Below are 16,878 nucleotides of genomic sequence, written 5' to 3' on the forward strand. Positions count from 1 at the left end.
GGCAGGGGTGTGGGACTAGGTGAGTTGCTCTCGGAGACGGCCGGCATAGACATGAAAGGCCGACAGGCCTCCTTCTGTGCTGTAACCATTCTATGATTCTATTTTTCATCTACATGCCTCTTGGCAACAGCATCTGAAAACAAATCATTAGGTTCTTCCACATGTACACTGATGACACCTAGCTCTACTTCACAACCACCTCTCCTGATCCTTCTGCTATCTCTAAATTGTCAGACTGCTTTTCTGACATCCAGTACTGGATGAACAGAAATTTCCTCCAACTAAATATTGGGAAGAATGAATCCAATATCTTTGGTCTCTGCCACAATCTCTTATTCCCAGTCACCGACTCCATCCCTCTCCCTGGCAACTGTCCGAGGTTGAACTGGACTGTTTCCAACTTTGGTGTTATATTTGACCCCAAGATAAGCCTCTGACCGCGTATCTGCTCCATGACTGAGAACACCTATTTCCAGCTTTGTAACATTGCCTGACTCCTCCCTTGCCTCAGCTCATCTGTTGCTTAAACCTTCATTGTTACCTCTAGACTTCACTCTTCCAACATACCCATGGCGGACCTCCCATCTTCCACCCTCCCTAAATGTAAGCTCACTGCCCTTATCCTAACTTGCACCAAGTCCCATTCAACCATCACCCCTGTGCTCGCTGACCTACACTGGTTACTGGTTAAGCAACACCTCGATTTAAAAATTTTCATCCTTGTTTTCAAATCTCCACATGGTCTCACCCCTCCCTACCTCTGCAAACACCTCCAGACCAATTCTGGTCTCTTGCAGATCCCCAATTTTAATCATTCTATCATTGGTGGCCTTGCCTACAGCTGCCTGGGCTCTATGCTCTGGAATTTCCTCCCTAAACCTCTCTGCCTCTCTGCCGCACTCTCCTCATTTAAGATGCTCCTTAAAATTTACCTCTTTGACCAAGCTTTTGATCATCTGCCCTAGTATGGCTTTATGTGGCTTCGTGTCAAGTTTTGTTTGATAAGGCTCTGTGAAGTGCCTTGGGTTTTACTATGTTAAAGGTGCTATATAAATTCAAGTTGTTGTTAATTTATTTTCTTCTATTTGAGATACTGATGGCTTCAGATGCCTGAGTTCACTTGACTTCAGAAATTGAGCTGCTGTTCCCTCTGTGGTTTGTTCTCTGCATTAAAAGTAGTTTTAAATAATTTGCAATCTCTGCTTCTGTACAAATCTAGATCCACCTAGCATTCTGTAAATTAATGAAGACATTTCCTTGTTTTCACAAATTGTCGTGTTCTCCACTTCATAAACTCTAAAAGCAACTTTCTTATCATACAACAACAACTTGCACTTGCGGCCACAGGTTCCCCGCCCACCCCCCCGCCCCACCACACCCCCCTCCCGCCTACCTGGCCACTGTTGCGGCCACAGGTTTCCCTTCCACAATGGTGGCCCGGTAGCTTTGGCCATTTTTTATTTCAGATTTTTGAAAGGTGTTGAAAAGACACTTCCATCTCTTTCTCCCCCTACCTACAATGGCAGGCCACAGTTCCGTCCGTGCCGGAGGGCCTCCTATTGGCCCTCCAGCTTCAAGAGTGTGACCGCCGTCCTTAATTGGAAAACGAGCATGCCGTCTGGCCATTACTTGGCCAATCAAGGCAAAATCACTGTCATGTTGCTGCTCCTGGCACAGTGCGAGGTCGGGACCTACATTTGACCCCGACGTTGGGGTCCCAATGCAAAACATAAAATCCTGCCCTTAGTTTCAGAGGACTGAGTTATGACAAAGGGTCAGACCAAGACTCTTCAGCCCTGAAAGGAGAGAAATAAGAGGGAGTTACATGTGCTGTGGATAAAGGGGATGTACTGTACCTAGATTTCCAGAGGGTATTTAATAAGGTACCACATCAAAGGTCATTGCGGAAATTAAAAGCTCATGGGGTAGAGGGTAACATATTGGCATGGATAGAAGATTGGCTAACTAACAGGAAACAAAGAGTAGGCATAAATGGATCATTTTCTGGTTGGTAAGATATAACGAGTGGTGTGCCACAGGGATCTGTGCTGGGACCTCAACTTTTTACAATTTATATAAATGACTTGGATGAAGGGACTGAAGGTATGGTTGCTAAATTTGCTGATGACACAAAGATAGATAAGAAAGTAAGTTGTGAAGAGGGCATAAGGAGGCTACAAAGGGATATAGAGAGGTTAAGTGAGTGGGTAAAGATCTGGCAAATGGAGTATAATGTGGGAAAATGTGAAATTGTCCATTTTGGACTAATACCTGGAATGCAGAAGCAGGAGGGAGTGGGAGAGGGGACAGAAGCGGAGGGAATGGGAGAGGAGACAGAAATGGAGGGAGTGGGAGTGGGGAGCAGAAGCGGAAGGAAGTGGGGAGCAGAAGCAGTGGGAGTGGGAGAGGGGACAGAAGCAGAGGGAGTGGGAGAGGGGACAGAAGCGGGAGGGAGTGGGACAGGGGACAGAAGCAGTGGGAGTGGGAGAGGGGAGCAGAAGCGGAGGGAGTGGGAGAGGGGAGCAGAAGTGGGAGGGAGTGGGAGAGGGGAGCAGTAGAGGAAGGGAGTGGAAAAGGGGAGCAGAAGCGGAGGGAGTAGGAGAGGGGAGCAGAAGCGGGAGGGAGTGGGAGAGGGGAGCAGAAGTGGAGGGAGTGGGAGAGGGGAGCAGAAGCGGAGGGAGTGGGAGAGGGGAGCAGAAGCGTGAGGGAGTGGGACAACAGAAGCGGGAGAGAGCGGAGAGCAGAAGCGGGAGAGAGCGGGAGAGGGGAGCAGAAGCGGGAGAGAGCGGGAGAGGGGAGCAGAAGTGGGAGGGAGTGGGAGAGGGGTGCAGAAGCGGGAGGGAGTGGGAGAGGGGAGCGGAAGTGGGAGGAAGTGGGAGAGAGGAGCAGAAGCGGGAGGGAGTGGGAGAGCAGAAGCGGGAGAGAGTAGGAAGCAGAAGTGGGAGGGAGTGGGAGAGGGGAGCAGAAGCAGGAGAGAGCAGGAGAGGGGAGCAGAAGTGGGAGGGAGTGGGAGAGGGGAGCAGAAGTGGGAGGGAGTGGGAGAGCAGAAGCGGGAGAGAGCGGGAGAGGGAAGCAGAAGTGGGAGGGAGTGGGAGAGGGGAACAGAAGTGGGAGGGAGTGGAGAGCAGAAGCAGGAGAGAGTGTGAGAGGGAAGCAGAAGTGGGAGGGAGTGGGAGAGGGAAGCAGAAGTGGGAGGGAGTGGGAGAGGGGAGCAGAAGCGGGAGGGAGTGGGAGAGGGGAGCAGAAGCGGAGGGAGTGGGTGAGGGGAGCAGAAGTGGGAGAGATCGGAGACTAGAAGCGGGAGGGAGCGGGGAGCAGAAGTGGGAGGGAGTGGGATGGGGAGCAGAAGCGGGAGGGAGTGGGAGAGGGGAGCAGAAGCAGGAGGGAGTGGGAGAAGGGAGCAGAAGTGGGAGGGAGAGGGGAGCTGAAGTGGGAGGGAGAGGGAGAGAGGAGCAGAAGCAGAGGGAGTAGGAGAGCATAAGTGGGAGAGAGTGGGAGAGGGGAGCAGAAGCAGGAGGGAGTAGGAGAACATAAGCGGAAGGGAGTGGGAGAGGGGAGCAGAAGTGGGAGGGAGAGGGGAGCAGAAGCGGGAGGGAGTGGGAGAGGGGAGCAGAAGTGGGAGGGAGAGGGAGAGGGGAGCAGAAGCAAGGAAGCGACGAGGTGAGTGGGGGAGAAGCGGCGAGTGGCTGAGGCGGGAGAAGTGGTGAGACGGGGAGATGAATGGCCGATGGGTTGCGGGGGATGAAGCAGAGAGCGAGTTGCCAAGGCGGGAAAAGTGGCGAGACAGGGAGCAAGTGGCGAGCAGAAGGGCGTAGGAGGCAGCGGCAAACGAAGTGCGAGCGGGGTGCTGTTGGGGGTGGGTTGGAGGCAGTGTTCGCAGGCACTGGGCATTTGAGTTTCATTTGTTTTTGTGATAATTTGAACAGTGCCATCTTTACTACTGATAGCTGCCACAAACGTCACAGACAGTGACATTTCAGTGCATTAGGCTGAATTTGCGCATGTGCAAGTTCTGCGCCACCTGGTGGTAGCATTGTCAGCAAATGCAGCCTTAAAAATAAGGGGTTACCCATTTATGACCGAGCTGAGGAGAAATTTCTTCTCTCAGAGGGTTGTGAGTCTTTGGGATTCTCTTCCCCAAAAGGTGGTGGAACCAGAGTCGTTGTATATTTTTAAGGCAGAGGTAGATAGATTCTTGATTAGCAAGAGGGTGAAAGGTTATTGGAGATAGGCAGGAATGTGGAGTTGAGGTTACAATCATATCAGCCATGACCTTATTGAATGGCGGAACAGACATGAGGGGCTGAGTGGCCTACTCCTGCTCCTAATTCATATGTTCATATGACCAAAAGCTTGGAAAAAAGTACGTTTTAAGGACTGTCTTAAAGGAGGAGAGAAAGCTGAAGAGGCAGCCAGGTTCAGGGAGAACATTCCAGAGCTTAGGCCCTGGGCAACTGAAGGCACAGCCACCAATGATGGAGCACAAGAGACCAGAATTAGCGGAGCGCAAAGACCTCAGAGGGTTGTAGGGCTTGAGGAGGTTACAGAGAGAGTGAGAGACAAGGCATAGAAGGATTTGAAAACAAGGTTGAAAATTTTTAAATCAAGGTATTGTCTGATCAGGAGCCAAGTAGGTCAGCGAGCACAGGGGTGATGGGCGAATGGGACTTGATGCAAGTCAGGGTATGAAGAATGGTAAAATGATACTGTGCTAAAAGGATTAGATTATGTGGACAGCTTTCATAGACAAGATATGTATTTCCTTGCGTGTAGAAGATTAGGGAGTGATCTAATTGAGGTATTTAAGATTATTAAAGGATTTGGAAGGGTAGATAGGGAAAAACCATGTCCTCTGGCAGGGGGACTCCAGAACAAGGAAGCATAACTTTAAAATTAGAGCTTTTCAGAGAAAATTCAATAATGTGATTGATATATTTTTCTTGGTAAAGGTATTGGAATCAAAGATGGGGGTGATGAGCAGAATTAGATGGAGTTAAGATACAGATCAGGCATGATCAATTTGAACAGGTTTGAGGGGCTGAATGGTCTACTCCTGTTCCTATATTCCTAATGTTCACACACGATAATGACCAGTTAGATGAGGATGAGAGGCTAGCCACCACACACCGGTGTGGGGTGGTGGGGGGGGGGGGGCGGAGGGGGAGATTCAGCCCTGTCAGGAGAGGAAGTAAACTGGGTGAGAAAAAATGAAGAAAGAAAGAAAGCACAGTTCATAGCAGCCTTTCCCTCACTCATCACCCTACGTTTCAGTAACTCTGTACTGCACAATGAGCGCGCATAGAGTTCAGTACGAAAATCTTTTGTTATTCTGTGCCACAGCCAGCCCACTTTCTGTAAACTACTCCTATCCCCTTACGTAGGTGCATGAAATATGATAGTTTATTATGGATACCATCACACAACAGAGTATCCAGGAAGCTGTTAACGCCAGGTGGATCAATTAGAAGATCACCAGTGCAGCCACTTAAGTCGGCAGCTTTTCATCCTGTGCTGGAAGAATCAAATGATACTGCTTTACTCTGTGCAAGTCAACAGCAATATTCTCTCTTCAGTGCATTATTTGTGTATTTTACATAATTGAACCATCTCTTTCACGTAGTTCCCTTTGACAGTCCTGTGCAGGCCACACACCCCTGAAGGGCCAAATGCCTAGCATTGCTGCTTCATGTCAGACACACCTGCATTGCTCAGATTCTATCCAGGACATACTAGGGTCGATTTTGTCTTCTCTTGGTGCACCTTTGCTGATGGCTGTGAAGGCCAATCCTTGAGAGGCAGATTCTCCCACAAGTGTTGCATGTGAAGCTGCCAAGTGACGGTGTGTTGTTGTTTTTGACATTGGCCCCTGTTGCCAAGCTGCTGTAGTGACTGATCATCGTGATAGTGCACACCATTCCACAGGATGTGTCGCCATTTCCCTCTTTCCCCAGCTAGTGACTCCCAAGTGTGATAGTCGACATTTAGGGCCTTCATGTCACACTTGCAAGCATCCTTGAAGCAGAGCTTTGGGCGTCCCATTGGTCATCTGGCCCCTCAACATACAAAATATCCTTGGGTATGTGACCATCTTCCATCCTGCGGATGTGTCCAATCCAACGAAGCCGCCTCTGATTAGTGCCAACACACTTGGGAGCTCTGCCTTTGAGAGGACTGTCACATTTGTGATTTTGTCCTGCCAGGATATACCCATAATGTGCCACAGACAGTGAAGATGGAAATTATTGAGCTTCTTTTCCTGGTAGCTGTAAGTCGCCCATGTTTCACAACCATACAGCAAGGTGCTGAGAACACAGGTCTTATAGACCATCATCTTGGTCCTAAGGGTCAAGTTGGTGTTATCCCATGTGCTTTTGCAAGTTGGCCAAAGGTGGTAGCTGCTTTCCCTATGTGTGTATCGAACTCTGCATCAAGGGATAGATTGCCTATCACCCTGGACCCAAGGTAGCAGAATTTTCTAACCACTTCCAGTGGGATGTTACTTAGTGTGATCAGGGGCAGAGATGCAACATCTTGTCCCATGACCACGGTTTTCTTGATGCTTATAGTCAAGGAGAACAAGTTACAGGCACGGGAGAGGCAGTCCATGAGTCTTTGTAGCTGAGTTTCAGTGTGAGTGACTGGCTCAGCATCATCAGCATAGAGGAGTTCTCTGATCAGGGCGTGATGTGTTTTTGTCTTTGCTTTCAGCCTTGATAGATTGCAGAGCTTGCCATCTGACCTAGTGTGAAAGTAGACTCCTTCCATATCTGCAGAGAAGGCGAAGGCCAGGAGCACGGAGAAGATGATGACAAACAGAATGGGGGCTGGAACACAACTCTGTTTCATTCCATTCTTCACTCCGAAACTGTTGGAAGTGGAGCCATCAAACTGTACAGTGCAGCGCATGTTGTCATGGAAGGAGCGGAAGAGACTGAGGAACTTCGGTGGACAGCCAATTTTTCCCAAAATCTTGTAGAGCCCTGCTCTGCTGATGGTGTCGAGTGCCTTAGTGAGATTTACAAAAGTAAGGTATAGGGGTATACTCTGATCCCTACAGTTCTCTTGTAGCTGGCGTGTGGAGAAGATCATATCCACAGTTGATCTGCCGGCACGGAAACTGCACTGCACGTCGGGGTACACTCGGTCTGCAAATAACTGGAGTCTTTTAAGTATGACCCTAGCAATGAAAATGGAATTCTGGGGGATCTTGGGCTATACTCAGTAAATACATCAAACATTCAAATACAATTCAGGTACAGGAAAAAGGAAGAAAAAGCAGAGAAAAATTGCAAAGCAAGAAACTGGGGGAAAGAAATTAAAATGCTTTGGATGGAAACCAATTCAGTAGAGTGGGAAATCTTCAGCATCATCAGAGAAGGCAGAGAGTTCAGAGATACAGATTGGTGAAATACTAACACCGATCATTCTGGTGCCGATGACAAAGATGGAGCAGGACCAGTTTGAGTCTGAAGCTGAAGAAGATGTTAATCCCCCTACTGCTGGACTAGATGAAGTGCAGGAGGAGGAAGTGCACTAAGTGAAAAAAGATGAATATGAAACACAACACAGAGAAGTGTGAAGTGATGCATTTTGGCAGAAGGGATAGGGCGAAGAACTATAGACTTAATGCCACAGTTCTAAAGAGTGTACAGGGACAGAGGGATAGGGGGGGTTCACATGCACAGATCTTTGACGGTGGCAGGACATATTGAGAGAGTGGTCAGCAAAGCAGATGGATCTTGGGCTTCATAAATAGAGGTGTTGAGTATAAAAGCTGGGAAGTTATAAAGCTCTGGTTAGGCCACAACTAGAGCATTGCATCCAGTTCTGGTCAGCACACTTTAGGAAAGATATTAAATTCCTTGAGAGGGTGCAGAGGAGATTTACTAGAATGCTTCCAGGGATAAGGGAATTAAGCTACAAGGTTAGGTTGGAGAAGCTGGGATTGTTCTCCTTGAAGCAAAGGAGATTTGAGGGGAAATCTGATAGAAGTGTACGAGATTATGACAGGTTTAGATAAGGCAGACAAAAGGGACGGGTTGCACTTCAACAGGGCTGGGACCAATGTTCTCACAGGGAGATTCACTAGTGTGATTAGGGAGGGTTTAGACTAAATTGCCAGGAGGATCGGCAGCAGCATATAGAAATAGAAAAGAGGAATAAAGTGCATAATGTGAGAGTGTTGGACAGTACTAGAGAAAGGGGTAGTTCCATATTAGATAGGAGCAGACTGAGAAGGCCTACAAGGAATGCAAAGACAAATTACAATGCATGTATGTAAACACAATAAGTGTGGTGAATAAGGTTGGTGAGCTACAAGCACAAATAGCAGTATCTGAATATAATGTACTGGCAGTAATGGAAATGTGGCTTAAAATAAGCGAGAAAGTATGGGTTCCTGAAAGTGCTACAGTTTTTAACTTTAAATTTTATTCTGTAGTTTCTGGGCCACAGCCAGCCTGATTGACAGGATAGAGGCCTGTGGGACAGAAAATCCTATTGCACAAGGCGGCAGCGGAGAGCAGGTAGGTCTACTAGGCAGGTGGGAGAGATCACGGGTCGGGGTGGAGGGGGGGTCCAATCACAAGAAGAGGGGATTTTGGTTGCAGGTGGGGAAGTGTCCAATGATGATCTGGGGGTGAGGAGGTTCAGTGATGGCCAGAGGGGCAGTCTGATAGTGTTCAGAGGGGCAGACAGGAGGGGGGTTTACTGAGTAGCTTGTTGGGCCTGGAGGAACCACTCCTGCTTCTCCTGGCCTACAAGCAGTAAAATCCTCAAGGATTCAGCCTTTCTCGCCTCCTTTCACTTCATGGGTTTCCTGAGGCCGAGGAAACCTAGCCAATATGAGTTAAAAATATAATGAATGTTAAAATAAAGACATGCAGTCTCATTATAATATTTAAATGATCAACCAGCCTCCTGTGAGCAGATTTGGCAGCCAGCTCCTCATCCTGCCTCTGTTAAAGACAGAAATGGACAGGCTGAACATAAGAACATAAGAAATAGGAGCAGGAGTAGGCCATTCAGCCCCTCAAGCTTGCCCCGCCATTCAATAAGATCATGGCTGATCTGTCCCAGTCCTCAACTTCTCTTTCGGGCCTGCTCTGCCTACCCTCGACTCCCTGAGATTTCAAAAATCTATCCACCTCCTTCTTAAATACATTTAGTGACCTAGTCTCCACAACTCTTTGAGGCAGAGAATTCCAGAGATTCACCACCCTGAGAAGAAATTCCTTTTCATCTCAGTTTTAAATGTGTGCCCCCTTATTCTGTAATTATGTCCCCTAGTTCGAGATTCCCCCATGAGTGGAAACATCCTCTCAACGTCTACCCTGTTGAGCCCCCTTAAAATCTTATATGTTTCTCTAAGATCACCTCTCATTCTTCTAAACTCCAATGAATAAAGGCCTAACCTGTTTAGCCACTCTTGATAAAGACAGGCCCTTCATCCCAGGAATCAACCTAGTGAACCTTTTCTGAACTGCCTCCAATGTTAGTATATCCTTCTTTAAATATGGGGACCAAAACTGTACACAGTACTCCAGGTGTGGCCTCACCAACACCCTGAACAGTTGTAACAGGACTTCCCTATTTTTAAACTCTAACCCTCGAGCAATAAAGGCCAAAATTCCATTTGCCTTCCTAATTACTTGCTGCACCTGCATGCTAACCTTTTGTGTTTCATGCACAAGAACACCCAGATCCCTCTGTACTGCAGTATTTTGTAGTCTTTCTCCATCTAAATAATAATCTGCTTTTTTATTCTTCCTACCAAAGTGGATTACCTCACACTTTCCCACATTGAACACCATCTGCCAAGTTTTTGCCCACTCACTTAACCTCTCTATATCCCTTTGCAGATTCATTGTGTCCTCATCACAACATGCCTTCCCACCTATTTTTGTATCGTCAGCAAATTTGGATACACTACACTCTGTCCCTTCCTCTAAGTCATTAATGTAGATAGTAAATAGCTGAGGCCCTAGGACCAATCCTTGTGGCACCCCACTAGTTACGGCTTTCCAACCTGAAAAAGACCCATTGATACCGACTCTCTGATTTCTGTGTGTTAGCCAATCCTCAATCCATGCCAACACATTACCCCCAATATCCTGAGCTCCTATTTTGTGCAATAACCTTTTATGTGGCACCTTACTGAACGCCTTCAGAAAATCCAAATACGCAACATCTACCGGTTCACCTTTATCCACTCTGCTTGTTATATCCTCAAAGAACTCTAACAAATTTGTCAAACATGATTTCCCTTTCATGAAACCATGTAGACTCTGTTTGATTGTGTGATGTTTTTCTAAATGTCCTGCTATTTCTTCATTAATAATGGACTCAAGCATTTTCCCAATGACTGATGTTAAGCTAACTGGTCTATAGTTTCCTGCTTTCTGTCTCCCTCCTTTCTTGAATAGTGGTGTCACATTTGCAGTTTTCCAATCCACTGGGTTCCTGTTTCAGATTTTTTGAAATTTAACCTCTGACCCAATTAACACACCTGTTTTGGGGCATTAAGATTCATCCCATTGATTCAGTTTCTTGTGCTTCAAAGACTTTAGGATTGACCAGGAAATAGCTGAGATGATTCAAAACACCATAGCTGAACACAGATTAGATTTCAAACTTTTTTTATTTTTTCAATGGGATGTGGGTGTCGCTGGCCAGGCCAGTATTTAATGCCCAACCCTAATTGCCCTTGAGAAGGTGGTGGTGAGCTGCCTTCTTGAACTGCTACAGTTTAGTGAGTAGGTACACCCACAGTGCTGTTAGGAAGGGAGTTCCAGGATTTTGACCCAGCAACAGCGAAGGAACGGCAATATAGTTCCAAGTCAGGATGGTGTGTGACTTGGAGGGAAACTTGCAGGTGCTGATGTTCCCATGCATCTGCTGCTCTTCTCCTTCTAAGTGGTAGAGGTCGCGGGTTTGGAAGGTGTTGTCTAAAGAGCCTTGGTGCGTTGCTGCAGTGCATCTTGTAGATGGGACGCACTGCTGCCACTGCACATCGGTGGTGGGGGGAGTGAATGTTTGAGGATGGGGTACCAATCAAGTGGGCTGCTTTGTCCTGGATGGTGTCAAGCTTCTTGAGTGTTGTTGGAGCTGCACCCATCCAGGCAAGTGGAGTGTATTCCATCACACTCCTGATTTGTGCCTTGTAGATGGTGGACAGACTTTGGGGATTCAGGAGGTGAGTTACTTGTCACAGGATTCCTAGCCTCTGACCTGCTCTGCTAGCCATGGTATTTATATCACTACTCCAGTTCAGTTTCTGGTCAATGGTAAGCCCTAGGATGTTGATAGTGGGGGATTCAGCGATCGTAATGCCATTGAATGTCAAGGGGAGATAGTTAGATTCTCTCTTGTTGGATATGGTCATTGTCTGGCACTTGTGGGACGCAAATGTTACTTGCCGCTTATCAGCCCAAGCCTGGATATTGTCCAAGTCTTGCTGCATTTCTACATGGACTGCTTCAGTATTTGAGGAGTCACAAATGGTGCTGAACATTGTGCAATCATCAGCGAACATCCCCACTTCTGACCTTATGATTGAAGGAAGGTCATTGATGAAGCAGCTGAAGATGGTTGGGCCTAGGACACTACCCTGAGGAACTCCTGCAGTGATGTCCTGGAGCTCAGATGATTGACCTCCAACAACCACAGCCATCTTCCTTTGCGCTAGGTATGACTCCAACCAGCGGGGAGTTTTCCCTCTGATTCCCATTGACTCCAGTTTTGCTAGGGCTCCTTGATGCCATACTCGGTCAAATGCTGCCTTGATGTCAAGGGCAGTCACTCTCATCTCACCTCTGGAGTTCAGCTCTTTTGTCCATGTTTGAACCAAGGCTGTAATGAGGTCAGGAGCTGAGTGGCCTTGTCCGAACCCAAACTGAGCATCACTGAGCAGGTTATTGCTAAGCAAGTGCTGCTTGATGGCACTGTTGATGACACCTTCCATCACTTTGCTGATGATTGAGAGTGGACTGATGGGGTGGTAATTGGCCAGGTTGGACTTATCCTGCTTTGTGTGTACAGGACATACCTGGGCAATTTTCCACATTGCAGGGTAGATGCCAGTGTTGTAGCTGTACTGGAACAGCTTGGCTCGGGGCGCGGCAAGTTCTGGAGCACAGGTCTTCAGTACGATTGCCGGAATATTGTCAGGGCCCATAGCTTTTGCAGTATCCAGTGCCTTCAGTTGTTTTTTGATATCACACGGAGTGAATCGAATTGGCTGAAGTCTGGCATCTGTGATGCTGGGGACTTCAGGAGGGGGCTGAGATGGATCATCAACTCGGCACTTATGGCTGAAGATTGTTGCAAATGCTTCTACCTTATCTTTCGCACTGATGTGCTGGGCTCCCCCATCATTGAGGATGGGGATATTTGTGGAGCCACCTCCTCCAGTTAGTTGTTTAATTGTCCACCACCATTCACAACTGGATGTGGCAAGACTGCAGAACTTAGATCTGATCTGTTGGTTATGGGTTCGCTTGGCTCTGCCTATTGTATGCAGCTTATATAGTTTGGCATGCAAGTAGTCCTGGGCTGTAGCTTCACCAGGTTGACACCTCATTTTGAGGTATGCCTGGTGCTGCTCCTGGCATGCCATCCTGCACTCTTCATTGAACCAGGGTTGGTCTCCTGGCTTGATGATAATGGTAGAGTGGGGGATATACCGGGCCATGAGGTTACAGATTGTGGTTGAGTACAATTCTGCTGCTGCTGATGGCCCTCAGCGCCTCATGGATGCCCAGTTTTGCATTGCTAGATCTGTTCGAAATCTATACCATTTAGCACGGTGATCGTGCCACACAACACGATGGACGGTATCCTCAATCTGAAGGCGGAACTTCGTCTCCACAAGGACTGTGTGGTAGTCACTCCTACCAATTCAGTCATGGACAGAAGCATCTGCGGCAGGCAGATTGGTGAGGACGAGGTCAAGTATGTTTTTCCCTCGTGTTGCTTCCCCCACCACCTGCCGCAGACCCAGTCTAGCAGCTATGTCCTTTAGGACACGGCCAGCTTGGTCAGTAGTGGTGCTACCGAGCCACTCTTGGTAATAGACATTGAGGTCCCCCACCCAGAGTATATTTTGTGCCCTTACCACCCTCACTGCTTCCTCCAAGTGCTGTTCAACATGGAGGAGTACTGACTCGTCGTCTGAGGGAGGGCGGTAGGTGGTAATCAGTAGAAGGTTACCTTGCCCATGTTTGACCTGATGCCATGAGACTTCATGGGGTCTGGAATTGATCTTGAGGACTCCCAGGGCAACTTCCTCCCTACTGTAGACCACTGTCCCGCCCCTCTGCTGGGTCTGTCCTGCCGGTGGGACAGTGATTGCATGTCTGGAACATTGTCTGTAAGGTATGATTCCGTGTGAGTATGGCTATGTCAGGCTGTTGCTTGACTAGTCTGTGGGATAGCTCTCCCAACTTTGGCACAAGCCCCCAGATGTTAGTAAGGAGGACTTTGCAGTGTCGACAGGGCTGGGTTTGCCATTGTCGTTTCCAGTGCCTAGGTCGATGCCGGGTGGTCCGTCCGGTTTCATTCCTTTTTATTGACTTCGTAGCGTTTAGGTACAACTGAGTGGCTTGCTAGGCCATTTCAGAGGGCATGTAAGAGTTAACCACATTTCTGTGGGTCTGGAGTCACATGCAGGCCAGACCAGGTAAGGACAGCAGATTTCCTTCCTTAAAGGACATTAGTGAACCAGATGGGTTTTTACAACAATCGACAATGATTTCATGGCCATCATTAGACTAGCTTTTTAATTCCAGGTTTATTACTTAAATTCAAATTCTACCTTCTGCTGTGGAGGGATTCGAACCCATGTCTCCACAACAATACCCTGGGTCTCTGGGTTACTAGTCCAGTGATAATACCACCACGCCACTGCCTCCCCTGCATGGACAAGCTTATGATAATGGAGCCAATATGACAGAGAGGTACTCTCGAGCTTAGGTGAATTTAGACAGTGCTTGAGAATGCACAGGCACATTTTACCCCTATGTGAAGCAGATGCCCTGAACCTAGTTCATGTTGATTCGGCCGAGTTGCTTTTATCCCACTGTGCTGCTGCTCACTCCTGACACAAAAATCTCACGCAGACCTTCCTCAGTATAAGATAGTGTCCCACTATCTCATGAGTCTACAGATCTGCTGTTGGTGCTGGCTCCTTCAAATCAACCTGCAAGACATCAACAGGAAATATAAAAACATGAGAGGGAGGTGGTTTGGTGTTACTCTCCATGCACTCTGAGCCATAATGACTCAGTAGGAAAGCACATTAAGGGAATACATTTGCATTTTGAGATCATGTAATAGCTGCAGCTGCTGCATTAGTCTTACGTGCCATCTCGAGTACTTCTACCACATTATCATCACCCAAGATTAGAGGAACATCATGCTGTTGGAATCTGTATGTAACAATTTAATCTTATTCTAAGACATCTGCATTAGCTCCATTTCAGTTCTGATGGAAATTAAACAGCTCCGCAGTATATTTGAACCCTCTAATAAGGGGCTGCTTGCTAATAATTTTGTAGGAGAATGTAAAGATGGAAATATGTAATGCAATTATTAAAATGCACTAATCTAATTCTTTCCAATATTTCCTGCATAGCCGGGAGCAACAGCAGCAGCAATGTGAGAGTGCCATTGAAGGAGGAGTACCCAGTAATGGGGTGAGTGAAACCTGGGGACTTTACTGTAGGCAAACAATGAAAGATTATGTCTACTGGTGGGTGAATGGGGAACAAGGGCTCATAGACTGAGGAATCTCTCTCGAAGAACCAAGGGGGAAAGGAGATGGGCCTTTTTTGAACTGAAGGCTATTAAGCTATAGGATGCTTCACCAAGTGGCTACTGAGACAGAGATGAGGACATCATATAAAATGGAATGGGATAAATATTTGTGGAAGTATTTGAAAAGGAGGAATATATAAGTATCTGGAAGGAATGAGATTACAAATGGCCTCCCCTTTTGCTGTAATTTCTATAATTCTTTGAAACCTTTCCATTATTGAGTCTGACTCCAGGGAGTGATTTAGAAATGTTGGTGCTGAGCCGAGTTTAGGACAATGTGCCGTGTGAGAAGTGCCCCAAACACTGAGCCCAATGTGTGATCTCATGGTTTGGTTCCGGTCAGTCTGTGTCAGCCAGTTTTCATGGGGGAAATCCAAGTATATAATGGCTCTGACTGAGACTGCCAATAAGGAGTTATCAACTTCATACAGAATCTCTTGAGTCCAAAGAGGACAGGGAGAGGGTTGGAGCCTGTTAAAATGGCATTGCTTGATTGCACCAGGGGGATTCTGGCTGTAGTTACAAGGTGACTATCAGGGGGTTATAGTACGAGTTATAGATAGGATATCAGAACATTACACATCTTACTCACAGTTACACATAGACTATCAGTGAGTTATTGTAATACTATTGGTTGTAAAGGGAACCTGAGTGTTATCAGTATCACTATTGAGTATCGGTGCAATTTCAGTGAACTACTATTAGTTACTGGTGAAATCAAAGTTCCTCCCAGTTCTGGTTTTCCTCTCTGTGAATCCCTGCCACAATCTCGGCTTTTCTTTCTTCCGTGCTCTTGGTTTCCCCTCTTCACCTGCTCACGGTTGACCTCCAGTTTCTCAGAACTTGTCGCACAACAGCTGTTGGCACAAAAGCACAAGCAAAGATTCTGAACTACAGGGGACCCAACCCTTTGTAAGGTAACTGGTGTAACATTTGCAGACATCACGTGATCAGATTTCCAGGATTACACCCAACAAAGGGGGCGGCGCAGTGGTTAGCACCGCAGCCTCACAGCTCCAGCGACCCGGGTTCAATTCTGGGTACTGCCTGTGTGGAGTTTGCAAGTTCTCCCTGTGACTGCGTGGGTTTCCTCCGGGTGCTCCGGTTTCCTCCCACAGCCAAAAGACTTGCAGGTTGATAGGTAAATTGGCCGTTATAAATTGCCCCTAGTATAGGTAGGTGGTAGGGGAATATAGGGACAGGTGAGGATGTGGTAGGAATATGGGATTAGTGTAGGATTAGTATAAATGGGTGGTTAATGGTCGGCACAGACTCGGTGGGCCGAAGGGCCTGTTTCAGTGCTGTATCTCTAAATCAAATAAATCAACAAGAGATGGCAATCCTAGATGCTATATAATGTTTTCTTCTTGTCTACTTATACAGTATTTGCAAAGTTGACAAGATTCAGGTTTTGATGGGGGAAATCCAAGTTTATCACTGCAATGTTCTTCACACCCAAAACCAAAGTGGCCCTGGGGATTTAATTAGCAGCAATGGGCTGAGTTAGCCCCGGACCAGACCAGTAATTATTGCAGTTCAATTCAGGAGCTACACAAATTACCACCACATTCTTCCAGCACCAATAACAATTAGCAATAATCACCACAGGCTACTGGTTCTCCACCAGTCATTAAGCTTAAACAATTAAGTACCAACTGTTGCTACAAATGGCTCTGCCTATATAATGCAGACTTACTGTCATAAAGAGAATGCACAAGAAAGATAATAACTTTTGTCACAACATTCTGATTGAAATGAACATAATTACTGCTTTAAGTTTTACTAGTGTGCTCTCTTTCATATGTAACAGCACAAAGCATTCTAGTCATTGCTCAATAATATTCCTGTCACTGGTAATGTTTGATAAAGGATGCCATTTGAAACATTTTATTGATGAGATCTGAGGCAATGATAGGCCTTTAAGGCGGCCCATTTATGGGCAGCAGTGGTTGGCTACAACATAATAGGCTGGGGGTTAAAGCATTACTCCTAGCTAAAAAGAGAATTAAACAAAGGATTTTTTGAAGTGTAATTTATGTACAGCAAGGTCCCACAATATATTTT

The sequence above is a fragment of the Heterodontus francisci genome, chromosome 5 (assembly GCF_036365525.1).
Source record: "Heterodontus francisci isolate sHetFra1 chromosome 5, sHetFra1.hap1, whole genome shotgun sequence".
Taxonomy (NCBI): Eukaryota; Metazoa; Chordata; class Chondrichthyes; order Heterodontiformes; family Heterodontidae; genus Heterodontus; species Heterodontus francisci.